The sequence below is a fragment of the Hirundo rustica genome, chromosome 1 (assembly GCF_015227805.2).
Source record: "Hirundo rustica isolate bHirRus1 chromosome 1, bHirRus1.pri.v3, whole genome shotgun sequence".
In the NCBI taxonomy this organism is placed as follows: Eukaryota; Metazoa; Chordata; class Aves; order Passeriformes; family Hirundinidae; genus Hirundo; species Hirundo rustica.
The window spans coordinates 67,585,406-67,602,224 of NC_053450.1; the positions used below are offsets into that span (position 1 = coordinate 67,585,406).

The following is a 16,819-nucleotide window of genomic DNA, read 5'->3' on the forward strand; positions in this document are numbered from 1 at the left end:
CCTGTACAGTTAGCATCCCACAGCATACTTATTGTTTTGTATAGTCACAGGATTTAATGACCCTGGGCTGCATATTTGAAGGGGTTATTTGGTTTATGTTTTTCCCTGCTCTTTGAAGAGTTCACCTTCCTGAGCAGTCTGGTGAATGCAGTCCAGCATGTCTCAGCTCCTCCATGGAAAGAAAGGAAAGATTTTGTAGTTAGACCCAGACATTTAGATTTCTTCAGCATCAGGTACTTCCTTACCCTCTAGACAGCTTGGTTCTCTGGCTTACAGCTCTGGGTTTCCCTGCTGTCTTGGTCGTGTGCAGAAAATACAATCCAATTACTTCTTCCATGTGGAGAAGATGCAGAGAGTCAGCAGTGATAGATAGATCCCTGCAGATCAGAAAGACCCATCCTCTGCAAAATAATGAACCCTGCAGAAAAAAAAAAAAAAAAAAAAAAAAAAAAAAAAAAAAAACAAAAAAAAAACCCACCACCTCGGAAAAACACAGCTTACAACTGAAGACGCCACGGCCCTGAATGAACTGAAGTTGAAAGTTCATGTATTTTTGAATCATTGCTCGAGGCTCTCTTCAGAGTCAAAGGGATCTCAGTTCATACACTGGTTATCCATTTAATCCTGCTTTAGCAGCTGCAATCAAGTCAGAAGTTTTTACTGTTTGGGAGGGTTTTGAGTGAAAGCTGGTACTGCATGTGGCGAGAGAGAGCTTTCTTCAATTCCACAGACCTGAAATAATCAGTACCACAGTGTGAGCTCCACTTCGTTCAGATGCAATGTAGGCCGAAGCGTCTTTCCTAGTCCTGGATATTCTTCACAGAGGTGAGAGCCTGAACACTTCTGAAGCAAACACTGGCATTATCAATCACAGCAGCACCTGAGCAAGTGATCTGATTTTAAAAGTGATGAAATGGAAACTGTTGGTGCTTTTTCACCTCTGAACATCAGACAGTATGTTCACAGCTTCTTCTGGATGGAGGCATTTGATAGTAGCCACTGTTTTGCAATTTTCCCTCTCTTCCAATGTGTTACAAATGTGGGTTCAAAAACCTAGGTACCACTATTGTTTGCAATGAGAAGCAGTAAATATCCACTCATCACTGCTTCACCAAGATCACATTAATTATAAACACAGGTAATGGGCTGCCTTTGATGTCATTGCATTCATTATTAGGATTTCTTTGCCTACTGTGGAAATCAGTATATTTGGGAACCTTCTTAATGGAAGCAGTTCCATTTGGATATGTAAAAAATTGTTGATCTTGCAAAACAACATCTGACTGTACTTATCCCTCCTCCCCAAACCAAATTTGCCAGTTATGTTTGGGGGGGGGGGGGGGGGGGAATTATATATATATATATATCTCATTCATCATGTTGGGGGAACACAGCTTGGATAACCTTCCCAATGCTCTTTGCCCAACTTGTCGATATGGTGATGTTCACCTTCTCTGCTTATCCAGAAGTCTGAACAGATACTATAAATTCACACTCTCCACACTGCATGTGCACTGCTGTAGTTCACAAGCAGCAGCACACGCTGTTCCCTCAGCAAAGCCCAGGGTGGGTGTTGGCAGCCTTGCCCCCACAGAGGAGGCAAATGAATCTGAATGCATCTGAAAATGGTTTTAGAGGAATCAGAAGGTGGCAGAAGAATAGGACTCTGCCACTGTAGCCACATCTTCCCTGGTGACTTGCGCATTGATTTTTTTTTTCCTGGAGAAGCTGGCAAACACATTTGAAACACACACAGATATTTTTTCAGCCAGTTTAAGCCATGGAGGGGAAGTTTTGTGGACTACAGAATAGGTGAGTGCAGTTTCAAAAACCTTTACCCTCTTTCTGTAGTCTGATGCTTAATGATGGTGAGTTTATTAGCCTTTCCATAAGGCAAATAAACATAAGCTTATTAGGCATAAGCATCTGTTTCCATCCATGATGGACAAACTGAATTGTCTCCAAGACTGCTGATGTTCTCCTCTTAAAAGTCATTGGCAGCAGCTGAGCAGAATCAAACTATGGTGTGGGGTTTGTCGAAAGAGCAACGCCGCCCACACACATCCTTGCCCAGACAAATTGCATTGCATAGATCTCATTTCTCTAGGAATTCAGACTCAAAAAATATTTTATTTTTGCCCTCTTTATTCTATGCATTTCATTCAGCTGGGCTTCAGTCACTCTCTGCCAGCCTTTCTTGCTTTTGTGAGGCTGGAGAAGTCATAAATATGGCAGGTCCCTTTGAGTGTTAGTGCTGGATGCTGTTCATGACTGCTGAGCTGCAGTATGTGAGCCAGCGATACCACAAACAGGGAGTTTATATTCTTTCCCTATTACATATTTTTAGTGTGTAAATCCACAGAGCAGAAGAAATTTATAGCAAAGCGAGTGGTCATGGGGAAAGTAATCTCCATATAAAGCAGTGGCAGATACCTCTTTCTGTCTGGGACTCCGTCTGTTGGGAAGTTTCCCACCAGGCTGAACGAAACCTTCAGCCTCTGCTGTTCTTTTTTTGTGCCTCAGTTTTGTGCCTCAGTGACAGGAGGGTCACTGACATTGTTTATTCATTATTCATTTAGCAATGCCTCTGGGAAGCAACTTAATGTCATGTATTTTTCACTTACATGAATTGCAACAAACTGGTTTCTTCTTCAAGCCTGCCTGCACTGGGGAAATTTTCTAAGCTGTTTTACAGCCAACATAGCTTAAACTGTTTGGAGGCTGCAACAAGAGCCTGGTAATAGACAGCATGAGGTGAGTGATTGGTTTATACCAATGTGGCTTCAGACTGTGGCACTAGCTACATTTACTAAAACATGAACTATTAAGACTACATAACCCAGAAATATTTTGGCTCAGTTGAAATACAGAGTATCTGTCTCCCTTGGACTGAAAATGCTTCTGTTCCACAAACTGCTCATTCTCCCTTGAAAGGACTGCCTTTCAGTGGGAGGTTTGAGTTTTTCTTGCTTTGCTTTCCTAGCCTTCTTTAAAGCAGGGTATTTTAAGTCAATATATCACAAACAAGCCCAGATGAGATTTCAGTGCAGCCTTTACTGTCAGAATCAAAATTACATGAAGTACTGCATTTTGAGGCAGTGATATGTGTGCAGTCAAGAGGAGGTAGATTCTGATCTGGCTGGGTGAAATGCTCTCGGTTAAATCCCATCACATGCAGGCCTCTGCACAACAAACACATTCAGCACTAATAAAACAGAGGGGCTATAAAGAGGAAAAAAAGTATCTCTGGGTCTAATAGGATGGATGTGAATAAATCACAGCTGGAAACATGGAGCAGAACTTTGGTGGATACCCAGGAGACCGAGATGGTAGATCCTTTGTTGAAGGAAGGCAGCTGAGGAGAAAGAGGAGGTGCCACACAGAAGGGAACACTCATGTCTGTCCTCAAGTCCTCCTGATCTTGACATGAGCAGTATATGGGTCACTGGATGTCGTAGATTAAAAATTATCCTGTAGTTGCAAAGACACATTTCCTGAACAAGTGAAATTTGCTGAATTTCAGCTGGAGTCAGATGCACATGCTTCACTCCTTGAGACAGTCTCCAAAAATAGCAGAAGCAAGGTGGGTTGTTAAAGCGTGAGTCCCAGCCCTTGTGTGAAAACACTTCTTTTGGCATGGGAGGCATTTCTACCTCAGGATAAGGCATGGCCAGGTTAGGGTAGCAGAGACTATGCCCACGGAGCCTGCATCAGTCAGAAGTGCTCAGCCTGTCCTGGGAGCAGCACAGGACCCTGCTTTTCCTACAGCTGCCTCCATACTGGGCTTCTGGCATGAGGAGGCAGGGAGTGTGCTTTGCAATGTGCCAGGAATGAGGACACAGGGGAGAGGAGAAGAAGGGCAGTAAAAACTAGTTGTCTTTCAGCCTTCACCAAGCCATTTTCCTCCTGAGAAGAGATCCAGGGCTCCCTGTGAAATCAGGAAGCATGTGGTCATACAAAGAGGCACTAGGAGCATCCAAAAGGAGGGAGAGAGCCTCTTCTAAAGCAGAAATTGTCTGTATTTCCCTTTGGTACTCCCACACCTTCTCAGATGGGTTATGCTCTCACCTCAGGCTGCCCCTGGAGTGGGTTTGGCTTCCAGGGTTCCCACAGCTTTGGAGGACAGTAAAAGGCAACTGGAACTGTTCACTGTCCTCTGCAAAGGGGTTGGTTGGTCACTCTTTCCTTCCTCTCTTCTTTCCAGGGCCAGTCATAAAGGAGATTCAGTATGTTGGCAAGGGTGCAAACCCAGGTTTAAATTAGCTCATGAGGATCTCTGTGTGCACTGAGAAGAGCCAGCTTGTTCACACCTCCATGTCCTCTACCTGACCAGGAGAATGCCTGATTGCCAAGCTGGAATTTCTGTCTGGCCAAGTGTCCCAACATGGGACCCTGACCTGTTCTGCTGTGGAGCACTCCTGGAAGGAAGTGCCTGTCTCTCTTCTCTGCTCCCCTGCCCCACAGACAAAACAGCCTTACACCTCAGGGTCAAAGCGTGGTGCTCAAAGCCAGGGTGCCATGCTCAGGTCTCGCTTGAGCTCTGCACTGAGTGCAAAGAACGCCTGAGGGCACACGACACTTTCCCATCCTCCCAGAATTAGTTTCTCTGCACAACAGTTTTGTACTTGCATGACACTTGAGGTTGTCACATCCCTTCTTTTTCTTGCCTCCCAGCAGCTAAGATTTTCACATAAAATTCAAATGAAAATGGTTTTGGTGGGATATGCAGTAAATGTTGAATGGTGAGACAACAAATCCTTTCTGCCTCTGAGAAATGACTGTATGTTGTCCTTAGTGCTAGACTGCCCAGATTGCCTGCTATCTAATGAACCCTTATTTTGCCTCTACCAAACATTTGACTATAATCGAGGCTTTACATATTTGCTTTAGTCTATTCTTACTTCAGCTGACAGGGTGGTGAGAACTAGTTCTCTTGAGGCATTCCTGGTGGCTCCCCAGGTTGCTAAATCATCCTCCATGCACATCCTCTCAGAATTGGTGGCTTAAACACAACCTCCTAAATTGGATTACAGGATGGAGGCCAAGGGGTTACTCTGACCACTGTGACAAAGACAGCAGCTCCCCTCATCCTTGCACAGCCACTGCTCAGGTTTGCAGTGAGCTCAGTTCTCTCTGTGCAGTCATGAAGCTTATGGGCAGCACGCTACAGACCATGAACTGTCAGGAAACTTCCCTACATTTTCTCCATGGCAGACAGATGTGTAGGTGGAGGTTTTTTTGTCTCAGAAGCCTGAAGCCTGATGATTCACCAGCACAAGCTTTGATGACTCCTACCCTCCAGTGCTGTTTCCTGCTCTACAGTTACACTGGCTGCCCAGCTGGCAAGCTGAGGGGAAACCTGCAAAGAGAGGGTGTGAGAGCCAGAGGAGTCCTGCAGTGAACAGAGAAGGCTGTGACTGGTGTGTCATCCACTTTTAATATGATCAGGCATCCCCTTGGAGACTGTGTCTCTCGTGTATACTGCATGCTAGGCAATAAATTCCTGCGGCATGCAGAAACACGGGAGAGCGAAGCCCTTTTGAGGCTCCATTGGGAGCTACTTGTCAGTGTTTTCCCACCCTAGATACAGGGGTTGTAGTCCCAGGTGGAATCAAAGATCAAGGTTTTTCCCAGCATCTGGACTGTGCCACCCCAGCTTCCTGCTGTGTCCTAACTGGAGGTACAACTCCAGCCCAGTGAGAAAGGGGCGGCAGGTGATCCCGCTCTGCCAAAAGCAGGCATCCATCCAGGCAAAGCAGGGAAGGGCAGCAGCACACCAGTGTCAGCCCCCTCAGAAAAGGGCAGCTCCTCCCCAGAGGGAAGGTAGGCTGCAATGCGCTCTAAGTGGCAATTTGAAGCAGCCCTATTATAGCCACAAAATATCCACAAAATAATTATGGATAACACAACATCAGCTATGGACTACTGAGGAGAAAACAGCAACATTCCTTCCCACAAATTCAAGGTTAATACTTTTTATCCAATTTATTTTCTATGCTTAATTTACATTCTTTTTCATGTGGCTGTGAAAATACTCAGAATATTTGTGATAATAATTGTGAATTGCAGACTCCGTTTAAATCCCTGTATTTATTTTCATTCTTCCCCTTTCACTGAAATTTTTGGTGGCACACAGGCTTCTGATGGGCAATTTGCATGCACATCTGTGGGTTGGTTGTTTGTTTTGTTTTTTTTTTTTTTTACCTGTTATAAGTATAAATATAAACATAAATTATATAAATTATTTCATAGCTAGATACTGCCTTAATTGTTTACATACCATTATCTGGGGACAGATAATGTGTAGCCTAGGCTTTATTTAGCAACTTAAACTGTTACTGAATGGTTGGTAGACAAAAACATTACATTGTAAGGGGCTTGGTTTTTTTTCCCCTTGTTCTATAATATTTTACTTTGATTAAAGCTGTACTGAGGTAAAATTGCACATCTCATGCAAAAAGCAATTTACCTCAGCTCTTATTGAAGTTAACCGTACTTATTTGTCGTAGCATAATGTATTTTTCTAGCTGCATTCTAACTGCAGTGCTTTATCATATGAACCAAGCTAGATTTAATCAAATTCAGTTTGTGTTGTGAATTTTAAGACATTTGTTCAATTAGTTGGAATAAAAGCAAAACATTTGGAAGAAAGATTAAAGCTGAAAAATGCTGTTGCTAAGCTGGGCATCCAATGCTCCTTCTTCACCTTTCTCATCCCAAGACATTTTTCATGCTTGAAAAAGCTCCCCAATCTTTTTTTTTTTTTTTTTTTTTTTTTTTTTTTTTTTTTTTTTTTTTTTTTTTTTTCCCTGTTCCTCAGATTGCTGGTGGTGCTCATGGGATGGGGAAGATAAGAGTTATTTTATCAGGTTTCAACAACCAAGGGTAAGACCTGATGGTTTTCCCTCCTGTTGTGTCTGTCATGAGCTTTTTCTGGGCTCTGATGGATGGGACCACATTCAAGCTGGGGGCTTTCTTAATGTATTAGAGTCCGTCGGGAAGCCACAGTGCAGCTACCCAGTTCCTCTCTAATCTTTCCAGGGCTCCTCAACTGCTTTCCTATTACTCTCCTTGTTGCCACCTGGTGGAAAAGTTGCTATCATTCACTCCTGTTAGCCCTTCAGACCCGTGTGTGCAGCTCAGGGAGACCAGCACAGGAACTGAGGAGCATCAGGGAGAAAGGTCAGACCCTTAACACACTTTCCCAGCAAGCAAATTACTTTCTCCCCTCTATCGCTTCCCCTAAAATGGCTTGTTTGTACACAGACTTTGGGCTATCAGAATGTTTTTACTGTGTTGCCCCGCCAATGAAATACAACATCCATTAATTATTATTGCATTACTTTTATCAAGAAAATTTTGTGTTTGTTGTTACTATGTCTTATTTCCCTCATTTTCCTCATAAGGGAATTCTTACCTAACTTGGCTTAGGTTCTCCAGCCTGAGTGATTTGAAAAGGCCATGGTAAAAAATTATGAGAAATAAAAATGTCTTAGTGAAGTCAGAGTCCACTCTCTCAACTGAGAAGCGCAGTGTTTTTATATTTTGAGACAGTTTCTCAGACAGCCAGACAAGGTGACATTAAACAAATCACACTAATTACAACACAATTTATGTAGAGAGATTTTACTGGCCTACTAATGCTTGGCAGGAGCTGTCAAGTACTAGTGTTTCAAAAAAGAGCATTTCCAGCATTCACTTTTTTTGGTCTTAGAAAAATGATGGAGCCTGTTGACATTCCCTGTTTGTGCTAAGGGAAGCAGAGCCCAGCCCAAGTGCAGAGAGAGACCAGAGCTCAGACCACGGCTCTAAGACAGAGTTACACAGACTGTGCTGCAGCCCCAGGCAAATCAGTCCTGAATGCACCCCATGCCAAAAAAAATCAGCAAGAATTTCTGTGATCCCTGGAGGCTTTGCACCTCTCTGGCTTCACAGATGTCCTGCTGTGTGTGTCATGCCCAGAGACGCAGACAAAACCCTGCCATTATGGGCTGGAAATATTTCACATAGTTGATGGTACATTTTATGACTGAGGAAAACATCTTCTATTAGCTGCCTTATTAACAGAGCAAGGATTAAACACTTACCTATAAAACTTGCCAACAGCACCATGAAATTTGTTTCTCAGGAGCTTGTAAAGTGCTTTAAGCTTAAACCTGAGAGATATGTAGGGCTTTGCCTCCAATTCACTTAGTTTAAGGTTGTGTTCCTGTAAGGCGGTATCCCCCCCCATCCAGCCCCAGCTAGGGGTTGCCTTCACTTTTACAGGACCAACACAAGGGTATGGGGCACACACTCCTTGCCCACGCTGGTACTTACACCATAGCTTCAGCACTACCATTTACAAGAAGCCACCCTGGGCCTGAGAAGCCCTCAGGTGCATCATGCTGATTTTGCTGCAGGGACAACAGCAGCCTGGTAATAGCAAATGGCTTTGGGAACAGGGCCAGGCAGAGAAAGCAGGAAGGGGAGAAGGCTGGTAATGGCCTCTCACTATGAGGATTTTTGGAATGAGTCTCTGGCATGGCTGTATGGACAGGCCTCCACTCCATGTACTGCTCACTGATCACACAGAGACAAGGGACACAGAATCACAGAATATTCTGAGTTGGAAGGGACCCACAAGGATCATCAGGTCCATTCTCTTACATGAATAGCCAGTTTGTGGGAAAGAAAAGCTCTGGGTTAGACCTCTAACTCAAGGGAGAGTGAAGTGCTATGGGGAAGAGTCCTTGAAACCCTGCTACTAGAGCTAAATGAGCCCAGACCCTCCCTCTGCTTCTCTGGGGCAGCTGGAAACAGAAGGCAATTAGATAACCATCTCGCTCTCTGGAAAAGTAGAAATGCTCTGGCACGCTTTTCCTCATGTGCTCAAAGGAAGACTGTGAATCAATCTGAGCTGGACATTCTCAAATAGGCTGGGGGTGAAATGTCTTGCTCTGGAGGTGGTTCAGATCCTTCTCCAAAGCTAACTGAACTCAGCTCTCTGAATTGGTAGCTGGATGCAGGGCTCCCCACACTCAGCCAAGTTGCTCTCATTTTCCCATAGTCATTCATGTAGCCTGTGCCTGGTTTTGGTATCATTTGGAAATGTCTGCAAGCATGGGCACACCTCTGCAGAGCTTGGGCATCTTCTTTTTTTGGGTTTCTTATATTTTGCTCTGAGCTAGATTTGCAAGCAACTCTTCATCTGTGCTTCCAAGGCTTCATGCTGTCTGTGGGAATTTCTCTCTGATGAGTCCTGGCTACTTGTAGAAATTGCTCAGGAGGTAAGCTGTATTTTTGAGAGGGTCATAAGGACTCTAAATAGTATATTTAGCATCAGCTGGAGACAGGAACACCTTAAGGGGCCTTGGCAAAGGTGGCACTTTTTGCCTGCATCAAGGAAATGCAAACTCCTGCCAACCATAATAGCACGTTAAGTCCTGCAGGGCTTGCACATCCAGCAGGCATTTGCCAGAGTTACAAAGAAAAGGTTTGAGGGGCGAGAGCAGGGTACTGCAAGGGGAAAAGCCTTCATGGGGAGTGAAGCCTCCTGGTCTCACCAGGAAATGCAATTCCTGGGAACTGAAGATGATCAGCACCTTGTCTCAGCAACCTCTGGGACTTACTCCTGACTACCAGCAGGCATTCTCCTGCAGTGGTAACACACAGAGCTCGTTTTCCCACACAGCTGTACCCAGTGGCACATGTGACTGTCACTTGCTGAGTATGGGCACATTTTCACACTTGACTCACAGTTAGCCCAGTGCCACAAGCCAGCACTGCCCGCGGTTACATGACAATCCAGTAGGAATTGAGAATGCGTATAGCAGGGGAGAGAAATGGGTCAGAAGAATTATTTCAAGCAGAAGTGGGTGATAGATGTTGGTAACAACACTAAGTTATCAAAAGGAAACACATACATATATCCTTTCAGAATAAAAAATGAGCATCTGCACTGGAACAGGGTTTAGTGATTGCTAAATGGCTCCATCGTCAAGTAAAAAGCCTTATGAACAGAAGGGTTTGCATGAAGCAGTTGTTGTTTACACCTGAAACTGGTGTACAAATAAAGCCATCATTCTTTGCTGCCAATTCTCCTCTTCTCTGAGCTAGAGCAGCCTGTGGAGCTGCATGATAGCCCTCCCTGCAATTCCTCCATGCAGGTGTAGCTTTTATATGTGTTTGCTAACGGTTGTTCAGGTCAACTCACACACAGAGCCCCATTTAATTCAACAAAGCAATGTGTTAAAAAACACATTGGGAAGGGAAGGCATTATGCAGAAAAGGGAACTTTGGCCTTGGATAGAAAAAGGAGAGCATGGAGTTAATTTTTTGCTTTGAATTGCCCTGCAGAGATTAGCTTTTTCCAGTGAGCTTCAGGGGAGACCAGGGACATAGGACATCACGGACAGAAGTTTCCTAGAGCAGCTACCTCCCTTGCCTTCCCTTCCACAGGCTGTAATCACAGCCTCACAGACTAAACTTCAGCTGGATAAAAAGAAAGCCTAAATTGTAAAACACTAAAACATTAGTCTGAAATCCAATCTTCTTCTCCCTCCCCATTACTGGAGGAAAACAACTTTTAGACAACCATCACCATCATCCCTTTCTCCTGCATCTTTCTCTTTCTAAGGTAGGTCACATGAGGCGCCGCCACCTTGAGAAGATCAGTCCTGGGAGTTGTGACCCTCTGGTACCACTCCCTGCAGCTGCACACCTCCTGTGGTGGCAAACCTCAGCTGCTACAGAAGTGCTGGGGAGCCCTGTGAACCTCAGCACCAAAACTGTCCTCTGTCAGGTGTAGAAGGAGGCAGCAAGCTCTGAGTGATTGCGTCTCTTAAAACCACCAGGAGCCCGGGGTTAATTGTGCCACTGATGGAAGGGACATGAGAATGGGACCAAGGGACTAAATAAAACTTTTCCCATACTCACTGGGTGCTTGCATGACCAGGAGGAGCACAGGGAGGTGGTGGGAAGGAAGGAAAGTCTGAGAAAGGCAATAAAGAGGGGAGGTGGGGACTGGAGTAACCCCAGGAAGAAGGGAATGGAGAAGCAGAAAGAATTAGGAAAGTGAGGATGTATTGATGGCAGGAGAAAGCATTGTTCTACTGTGCTGCATAATTGTAATGCAGTGTTGTCACAGCTACACTTAAAAAAACCCCACAAGCTGGATCATAGAAAAGCTTAAAATGTACTGCTTAAAACAATAGGTTTGACCCTTTTTCTTTTCACTTCTCATTGACAAAGGAGGAGATTGGTCATATCTTCAGCCCTTTTTTCTAGAAATTAACATTTAAGAAAACAATTCTCACCAAGCTGCGTGACTCAAAGAACTGGGGCACTGGGGGAAACATCAGCTATCACAAACCTTACCACTGAACGTCAAGCACTAACAAGTCAGGGATTAGGTTTTCCCTGGGACTGCCCCTTTAAGTTCCTGGTAGCTTTGATCTAGCAGCAGACAGCTGATGTGGGAGGACAGATCACTCACTCCCTCCTGGATATTTTCCTTTTGTAGTTGCATGTGATGCTGTCATTTAATCTTGACTAGAAATGGGAATTGATGGTTTCTCTTTTTGTGGGGAGCATGGATAGGTCCCATGAAGGCATTCTCAGCCATTCACAGATTTGAAGAAGCAGTGGGAAACTGGGCCCAGCCCCAGCTATGTTTGCTTCAGGAGACAGTTTCCAAGCAGAGGTTTTGGGGCTCATTGCTGCCTAGGCACATGTGCAGTAAAAAGCCAAGGCACAGACCCATAGCCTGCCTGTGAAACACTACAAGGTACAATGTTGCCCCCTGGCAAGCTTTGTTTAGCACTCAGAAACTCCTGACAAACAGCAAAAGTCTTCAAACTGTGTCTGGGCAAAGTTTCCAAATGGACAAAGAGCATATATCTTTGAGAAATGTGGGCTGTATCCAAAGCCAAAAAAAATCCAGTTTCCCATTCAGACACCAAGGGAGAGTCAGCCCCAGCCTTCAGATTCACAAAGGCAAGCCCAGATCTCTGCATCCCTTTAGACAACATGAAAACTAATTTTGGCATTTAAAGGTAATCCAGATAAAATCAAGCTCTCCTTAATCTTTCCCCCAATTAGACATTGGATGTATTTGAAACTTTATATCATCTTTTCAAAATCACTCGTAAAGTCTGAAGTCATCACACCCATAATAAATCCCTTCACAGAAGTTCAGTTTCTTGGAATTAAATTAGAATAGGAGGTATCTGGATGGACAGATACACAAAATAAAACAGGCAGGGTGGCTTACAATGATGTACACCATCTGTAAGGGAATACATCAGTGGTTCCCCATATAAAAAACACCTTTCTATAGCTATGATATGTATTAAATGACACTTTTTAATGTAGTTTTTTTCTTCTCCAGTAAGAAAAAGTGATTTCCCTGGTTATCACTCTTGCCTGAGCCAAAGCCCATGGGGTGTATTGTCATCCGTGTCACTGTAAATATTTCTGTAAGATCTCTTTCTGAGGATTCTTCCTCCAAGCTGACATGATCAAAAACAACAACTACAACATGTCGTCATTTGCTTCCTTGCTTACAGGTGTTCTGTCTCCTGAAATGTATCTTACAGGCATTGTCAGTATGAACTGGAAGACATAATTTTTAAATTCATAAAGAAATGCATGTATACTATAAATCAGTCCTATTCTAGATTAGACTACAGATCTTTCCTTTAAAGGTAAGCCATTTGCTTTTCCATTTTACTTTATATAATACAGAATATTTTCCAAGATTTGATAGATCACCCAAAGCCACAGATACAGCAACTCTCAAACAAGTCTTCATCATTCCTTGGAATTCTACTTTTTCCCAAGAAAGAAAGTCAAACCAATAATTTTTGCCTACTATGTTCAACCACATTTAAACTATTGATTACCCAAAAGGTTTACATAGTTAAGACTGCTAGATGTGAAGCAGCTCCTGATGACACCAGGTACCTCTGTCTTGAGTCATGCTGGCTCTGTTCACCCTTTTCACCCCAGGAAGAAAAATAACCCCCTCCAAGAGACACTGATACTCAATTGGAAAGATTTTCCATCAGACACAGATGGCAGAGATTTGGCAGAGGCCCTTGTTGGTACAGTCCCCTGTTCAGGAGCTCTCTTGGGCTTGTGCTGAGGCCCTTTGGGGCCCTGCATCACACCTCCCCATTGCTGAAGGCTCCCTTACCCTCTGCTCCAGCTCCACCGGGTGACACTGTCCTCTATCTCCTTCCACCTAGGAATGTGTATCTCACAACATCCTGCTGAGTTTCCTCTGCACATTGACAGGGGATTTATGGTTGCTTCTGCATGGCTTACTGGCTCTACCAGCTCTGGTTTCCCACTCAGCATCTTCTTCTTGACTGTGGATGGAAGAGAAGCCAGTCAGCAAGCCCTTTCCCTTTTCAGCTGTTTCCCAGCAAAAGAAACATCAGCATGTCAGACTGCCAGACAACGCACCACAGAGATTCTCCCACATATTGCTTCTTTCTTCCTTTTTTCACATCAAGAGCTAAAGAGGTGGGTGACAGGTTTCCGGTGGAGGAGGGGGGAAATTATGCTGAGCACTGCTATTGTGACCTCTCTGTCTTTTACACTTGAGTGGGAAGGGGCCCTGCAGTGAGGCACTAAAACCAACAGCCTATCCACAAAGCCCCTAGGTAATTAGTCATTAAAAAATAAAATAAAATGAAAAAAAAAAAAAAAAAAGAAAAATAATTGCAATCTGCCAAGAGAGGAGAGAGGGCTTTAGAAGGATGTACCTGTATAGCCATAAATCACTGAAGAAGAAGAAGAATTACAGGATAATGTACAAAGGGTCAATGCAATAAAAGGAGTGAAGAGACACCTGAGTTTCCTTGAAGTCACCCGGGAGGCAGCTGTGCTCGGTGTGCTTGCTGCACATACATGTAGCTGGATAATTGCTTGGTTAGGAACTGAAATAGCAGCATGTGGGCATCAACCAAAGGAGCAAGTACACATACAGGGAAAAAAAAAAAAAAGAAAAAAAAAAAATCACCAGTCCAGCCTTGGGCAAAATTTCGATGCATGCAGAGTAGATCAACAATTTATTTCTGAAATTTACACTTTGTAAAGCATAAACAAGCGGGGAGGATCAGCGTGCACCCTAGCAATGTACATACCCTCTGACAGACACTGTGTTTGGGTCGCTCTAATGAGGGCAGCCCCAGAAACACGACTACAGAGCTGCACGAGCTGTGTGCTCCCAAGTTGCTTTCCTTTAAAACACAGCTCGATTAATCTGAAGGTTTACTTAATTAAGTAAAGCTCACCTCCTTATCAGGCTCCTCTAGATTTTAACAGCACACTAGGTACTGTGAGGCCATTCATTAGGCCTTACAATGTGCCTCTCAGCTAGGTAAATATGTGCTAATTGCGTCTCACTGACGAGTTCAGATAAAGGCAGAACAGTTAAGCCCCAAGTTTTGAAGTCTGGCCTTGGAAGTTGTGTAGGAACCCCAAGGAAAATCCGGGTCAGGGAATGAATTCCACCGTGCCTGTGGGACCATGGAAGTCGGACAAAGGAGGAGAAGGTGACCAGAAATTAATCCTCCCACAAAACACCGATTTGTGTGCTGCACCAAGCTTTTGGTGTGCTCCCAAGGCTCTTGAGGCTGGGGTTGACTGCAGAAAAAGCACAGCCACGCTGCCCTGCAGCTGGAAGACCCCAGGGAGCCAAGGGCCCCGGGATCCTGTGATAATACATCTTGTTTCTGATCCATTTTAAGGTCCTGCTTTCCTCTTAGACAAAAAGGAGAGCTCACACCCATCAGCGTGTGTCATTTCTGGCAGGGAGATGACAGTGCAAAGCCCCAGGGAAACCCTGTGTGCAAACACAACCTGTGACACCTGCATGCAGTGAGGAAACCAAGCGACAACCGGCCTCTGACTCTCTTGAGTGCCTAGATGTTGGTGACAATGCAACACGGAGCCCAGGGCAGCGATGCATGCATGTGAACACTGGAGACCGGGGGAACTGTCTCTTGTTCTTACGTGATGTGATATATGTGCTAAAGTTAATTCGTGTTATCAAATTATAAAGGGTAAATGTTCACTGTATAAATATGAGTGTTAAAGATTTGTTCAAACTAATATGGGTAAAAGTAAAATGGAAAAACCAAAATAAAAGAATTTCCTCCACTCGGGAAGCACGGGAGGGACACGAGGAAAGTATGATTGGAATTACCAGAAAGGGGGCCTAGAAACTATCGCTGCCGGGAATCCCTGAAAGGATACAAAGGACAACGGAAAACGGAGATACAAGTCCGGAGACCAAGATAATCACTTCAGATGGATATCTCTACTCGTCTCCGTCGAAAATTAACATATCCACGACACACCCGGGCCCAGCCATCAGCTGCATTGTTCCACCCTACCGGTCCATTCAGACTCCCGATACCGGGACTTGCATAATTAATGAAGACGCCTCGGAGGGAAGACCGTCGGAATCCCGGACTTCACTCCACGATCCAGTGTATAAAAAGGGGCGGCTGGAGACCGAAGTTGTGAACTTGGGGGGGGTAACAGACTGGCAGAGTCTGTTATCCGTGTTCACCCAGTGGCGATCCCGGGCTCGACGCTGTCCTTTTAATTGTGGCTTTCTGAGACTGATATTTTGTCTCACAATAAAATTCTAAATTTCTGATAAATCGAATCTGGTCGATTTTATTTATAACACGTGATGAAGAAGGGAGTTTGTACTGCTGTCCTACAGTCATATATACTGCAGCAAAAGAAACCCGAAAGAACTGGACAAGGTCGACAAAAGAGAAAAACAAATCTGAAAGAGGGTTTTCGAGGCATCCTGACTTGAGTCCATGTCCCAATTACAGTCTTCCTGACTGTCTGCACATTCCTTACCTCCATTTTTCTTTTCCAATAAAAGCCAGTTGCAATGTTTATTTTTGCATGGAGTGCAATGCCATAATCAGGTTAAGAAAACAATTGACTGAATGCTGACGTATATTACTAAAAACTTAATTCTGAAAAGCTTCATTTGCTCATTGGGGATACTTGTCTTGTTTACAATGACACTTCTGTTACAAGTGTTTTTAAGGACAGATACTTCTGGGAATGAGAGGAGCCTGACAGTCTTACGAATTTGGCATGCAAATTTGCCAGGCAGATTCAGCCTTTGTTCCCCTCACTATCACTGCTAGTAAAAAGAATGTGCATTGGCCTTGTTTGAAAAAGAGAAAGGAACAAGACAAAGAGAAACATGCAGAGAGGAAGGAGGTTGGGGGGAAACGTGGACCTAGAGCAGTATGAGGAGTTAGCAGCAGAGGTGAGAAGAGCTGTTTGTACATCACTAGTGCATTGTCTCTGTTAGCATTACACCAGTTCTACAGCTGCCTTGAAAATACATTCCTTGGTGCTGCTTAATTACCGTAGTTACTGAAGTTTCAGAGACAAAAGCATCTCCCAATAACCCTATTTTCATCTTCTCCTCAGCATTTTCAAAAATGCACCACTTCCCACCCAAACCAATCTCTTCTTCCCTTTTCACCACAGATCAATTAATGTAAAAACAGTACACAGTCATATTAACCTTTTTCCAGCTTACTTCAGAGCTTCCTCAGGAATTTTTATACCGATTTACATGAATTAAAGTGTTTGCTTTCAAAGCTGATTTTTCCCATATGCTGCTGCTTTGGAGGTAACCTCAGGAGCTGGTTAGGATTTTCCCTTTCTCATACTAGAACTGAATCTATGTTTTAAGAACACATTTCTCTCATTGTCATGCTCATGTTTACCTTATTTTAAACAAGAAGACACTTCTTTTGAAAAAATCAAATTTGTGGTAGTACCA

The 16,819-nt window shown here is 44.0% G+C and overlaps 1 long non-coding RNA gene across 1 annotated transcript in view; it reads right to left on the reverse strand.

The window, feature by feature from the left end:
• Window positions 1–266: 266 nt before the first annotated feature.
• The window catches only part of LOC131378583 (uncharacterized), a 68,476-nt gene continuing 51,923 nt past the window's right edge, over window positions 267–16,819 (reverse strand). The window contains exon 3 of the long non-coding RNA XR_009208038.1: window positions 267–418. This is a non-coding gene — a long non-coding RNA (uncharacterized LOC131378583). The remainder of the gene's footprint in view (window positions 419–16,819) is intronic.